Genomic DNA, 5,094 nt, shown 5'->3' on the forward strand with positions numbered 1-5,094 from the left:
AATTTAGTTGTTGACCAAGAAGATGGGCTGAGGAGACATTTTTGAAGCTAAATATACTTGGGACAATTTACACTCCACGGATGGATGACTGGAACACTCCTCAATATCATTTAATGGTTTTCCCCTGCAGGGCACCAGAGCACTGCCTTACCCAGATTTGTTCTTTTCTTTCCATTGTGAGAGCAGCACCTCCATTACCTGTATATTTAATGTTGACACTGTGCTACTTACATGATGGATACTTTTCAGAGGGTTGTTGAAAGTGGGAATGTTTAACAACCACAATCACTGGACATGATGATGAAGAGAAAAACCTGAGGAAAAAAACTCTCAAGTATCAGATCAGAGCTGTACATTAATCACAGTATAAAGCCAGACTGTCCTAGGTCTGTATTCTAGGCTTGCCACCAATTTGTAGTATGACCTTGGACAAATACCTTCACCTCTAAAAATTTTTCTTTATTTATAAAATGGGAATAAGTGTATCAACCTCAAGAGAGTATAAGTAGGCATGACAGGGCCAGGAGATGAGGACTTTTATGCACCTGTGCTTATTCCATAATTAGAATTCATGTCCCACTCATCTCAAAGAATTGACAATACAACCAACACTTAGCAAGGGACAGTTTTAACATCAACTCCTCAAGGATGTCTATCACCTTAAAGAAATATTTCTCAGAGTCTTATTTGCGGTGCTTCTGCCAAATCCTCAGAACACAGTTGTATCATGTAAGCTCAGGTGTTTGGTTGCCCATTCAAAGAGTTTCATACACCATCTACTTTTTCTATTAAGAACCGGTGGAGATCCCAGAGACACCCTAAATTATTCTCTCAGTATCTTTGGCTTACCTTCCTCAGCTATGGGTTTCTGATAATTCTTTTCCATTAAATCTAATCTGACAATGTCATTGACTTTGTATGTTGCACCACCAGGGGACATTGACCCCATAGAAGATTCATGATGACTGTTCAATAAATATTTCTTAAATTTAAAACAAAACAAGTGTTTGGGGCACCTGGATGGCTTAGTCGGTTAAGTGTCCGACTTTGGCTCAGGTCATGATCTCACCGTTTGTGAGTTCGAGCCCATGTTGGTCTCTGTGCTGACAGCTCGGAGCCTGGAGCCTGCTTTGGATTTGATGTCTCCCTCTCTCTCTCTGTCCCTCCCCAACTTGTGATCTGTCTCTGTCTCTCAAAAATAAATAAATGTAAAAAAATTTTTTTAAACAACAAAGTGTTTTAGAACCTATTACTAAAAACCAGTGTCTTTCTGCCTGATAGCCCCAAACAATTTTGAATGTTTCTTCATTTGTTCAGTGTCATATAAGGCACATTCATGGTGCTACCTACAACCAGTGACACCTGAAGAATACAAGATTTACATACAATGATATTAAGATTTCTGCCATATCCCTTAAGTTTTCTATTTCTGGCAAAGTGTTCCCATTACGGTCTTCATGAAAAGTCACAATGCAAATGGGTAGAGTTCTGTAAATTTTTTTCCAGTGAAGTTTCACTTTTATACAGCGAAAGTCACCATCATAAAGAAAGAATACCTTAATACATATCTCACTAAATAGATTAACTTTCCTTTCAGATTCTACTTGCTTTCTCTGGTGCTAGGAAATTACTGAGGTAAACACAAATGTTTAAAGTCAACCCCCATGCCCATAAATATGTGTATTAGAAAGCATATCCTATGCAGGGTGCCTGGGTGGCTCAGTCGGTTAAGTGTTTGGCTTCAGCTCAGGTCATGATCTCACAGTCTGTGAGTTCGAGCTCCACATCGGGCTCTGTGCTGTCAGTTCAGAGCCTGGAACTTGCTTTGGATTCTGTGTCTCCCTCTCTCTTTGCCCCTCCCCCACTCATGCTCTGTCTCTATCAAAAAATGAATAAACATTAAAAAAAATTTTTAAAAAAAGAAAGCATCCCCTATGGGATATATTAATGTGGAGAACCCATACTAGAAGAATGCCTAAAGCTGCTCCCCAACCTGTCAGAACTAGTAATTAGATAACTCATAGAAATGACTGAATTTGCTCCCAAATAAAGCATTTATTTCAATTACCCACATGCATCTTGCATCTCATGAGGCTGACTACAGGATAATAGGATATACCCTTCTCTTTTATCTCTGGGAATCCCAGTATCAACATGAAGTTCCCCTGTTATATTAGCTTATTGAACCTAGGTTTTAGAAGATTGAAGCAGATCATAGCATAAATAAACAATGATTAGTTTAGGTTTATATTTGAATTATTCTAATGTAATCATAAAGTAAGAATTATTTCTCTCCTCTCTGCCAAATGATCAGAAAATTAGCATGCTATCTTTCAGCACATTGTAACTTCACATTATTTACATTAAAACGAACCACTAGCAAAACACTAAGACTTACTCATCCTGTACCTTCAATGTAAGATTTTCCTAACCTGCCTTTCATTTCACTTTCTCAAATAGTGAACTTTTTTCACAGTTTGTTTTTCCTTCATGTTCCACCTATGATTCAATAATTCTTATTCTTCAGTAGGTAATATTCAAGAATGTGGAAGCATGTCTTGCCTTATCACCTGTACAGAGCATCATTCAAGGGATTGGATTTGGATAGCCCCAGAGATCATGTCTACTTGGAACTACTATTAACATAAACATATTGCTCATGGATCTATCTTTCATCTTTAGAAGCAACTCACTTTTCTTTTAAAAATTATTTGTGCGTACCTCCATCCACAGACCATCTAACGTTTGTGTCTTTTGGGAAGTTATGCATCAAAGCTGACAGGAAGCTACATGGTCTCCCTCAAATACTATCTGCCCAGAGGCCATTTACATCCTTTATCTCATATCCCTTTCCTCTGTCTTCAAAGCCAGCAGTGTAGCATTTCCAAATCCTTTCTTTTTTCTGTCCCTCTGCTTCCATATTCTTTACTACCCCATGTTCTGTCTGGTTCTGATTGCTTCTGGATCCTTCTTGCAGGATACCCTTGTGATTACACCATGTCCATCTGGGTAATCTCTCCAATATCCTTACCTTAAAAAGTCCTTTTTTTTTTTTTTAATGTAAAAGGCATAAGAGCATTTACAAGTTCTGAGAATTAGGAGGTAGCCATCCCCAGGGGGCCACTGTTAAGTCCATAATATACACCATTCCCATGTTTATTTTCCTTACATATCAGCACATAATTAGGACAGGTATCCAGAATAACTTTCAGTTTTGCCATTTGGCACCTTATCCCTTCTGACAAATTAGAAAAACAAAGCCATACTACACAGGAGGGTAAGAAACATTATAGAAATTGCCAGTATCATTTAAAAATAACAACAACAACAACAACAACAACAACAACAACTAAGAGGTACAGGGAGTTATTGATTCCATTCATTAACTCGTTGAGCCAGTACAGAAAAAAAAAAACTGGTTCAAGGAAAATCAGTAGATATTTATAAACTTAATCAAGGAGGAATCCCAATTTTTACAACAGTTTAGATAGAGTTGCTTCATCCAGCAAATAAATTCAGCATCTTATAGCTGGCATGTAGCATTAAATCTGGAAAATAAATGTGTTTTCCTATGTTTTTCCTTCCCTCCTTGCTTCCTTAAAAATGCAAATAGTATGTGTTTTTGATTGAGCAACCAAAGTAATGGATGTGGTTGACATTTATCAACTTTTGATCATTCTGCATCTAAACATACTCAGTCTTTGGGGAAATGTTCCATTGTGTATCATATCAGAGAGGCCTGCCTCTCTAATTATGACAATTAGAATACAGAACCATAACCCAATCTCAGCCTTTTTCCTGAGATTTTGAATGTGTCTATGGTAATGCATATATTCATGACTCAAACTGTAGTCAGATTCAGAGACAAAGATAACACAAAGTAGGTGGCAAAATTATGTAAACAATATGAAATAAATATTAGTGAGAAAATTGCTAACAATTAATGCATGCAAGACGTTAGCAAGGAGACAAGGAAAGGGAACTACAGCATGTAGTTGACAGGGTGGCCAAACATTTGTTGCCAGTGGATCCATTTATATACTTAAAAAAAAAAAATTCCCCACCCATTTTCCTATGCCTTCTGACTGTTCTGCAAGCCCTTTCTATAGCAACATGACACAATACTCAACTTAGTAATTTTAATTGAAAAGACCTTTCAAAGTTTAACAGCTTTGCAGAGAATAGACATTTTTACAATCTGCATATTTTGTGGCATTTGATTTAATTTACAGCTCAATGAACTTGTCTCTGACTGTCTGAAACTGACACTTTATATTTACTTCTTTTTCCCCTCTGCTTCCCGTTAATGATCTTGAACACTAATAAAGTTTTACAAGAGTTGTGACTTCCTGACCAAGCATAACATTGCTCACCAGTGATAAAGTAGAAGGGCAGAACTCTATCTCAAGACCGCAAATGACTTTTGTAGAAGCAACACGTATTTTAGTTTCAACTTCTTTCCATTATTCTCAATCCATTATTAATGTTTTAATAAGTGCTAGTAAATAATTTCACCTACATATTTGTAACAGTCTAAATGCACATACTAGTCACAGTCTAAATGCAGATTCAAGTTCTAAAATCGAGTTAATCACTCTTGGATGGACCTGGGTATATAACCTACTCTGAATCAAATGGTAGCAGGAGACACACAAAGGCAGAGCAAAAATATTTCCTAGACCAAATTTAGGTCATAGATTTAAGAAGAAAAGAGATATAGGGAGAAATGAGGAGAGAGGTAGACAGAAACAGAGACACAGACAGTAAGAGAGATAGAGAGAAACAGGATCATCAGATCACTAAATTTCATTCCAGGGGGTCCTTGACAAGGACTGGGTAAGTAATACAGAGTACACCTGAGCCAGATGGATGCTTTTTCATGTTCTTCAGCAGTTTGCTGGGGTTACAAGTTCAAACAGCAATATAATTTCTAGGTAAGTTAGTCTAAGCCATTGAATACCTCCAGAAATACCTTTTATGCCCTATCCTAAGGCTAATATTTTATCAGCATATTTAGCATAGTAATTAGTTATTTTTCCTTAAACCACTCCATTTTTTGCCCTTGCCATCTTATAACTCAGCAAGGGAGAATGA

Source organism: Panthera uncia, chromosome D1, assembly GCF_023721935.1.
Source record: "Panthera uncia isolate 11264 chromosome D1, Puncia_PCG_1.0, whole genome shotgun sequence".
Taxonomy (NCBI): Eukaryota; Metazoa; Chordata; class Mammalia; order Carnivora; family Felidae; genus Panthera; species Panthera uncia.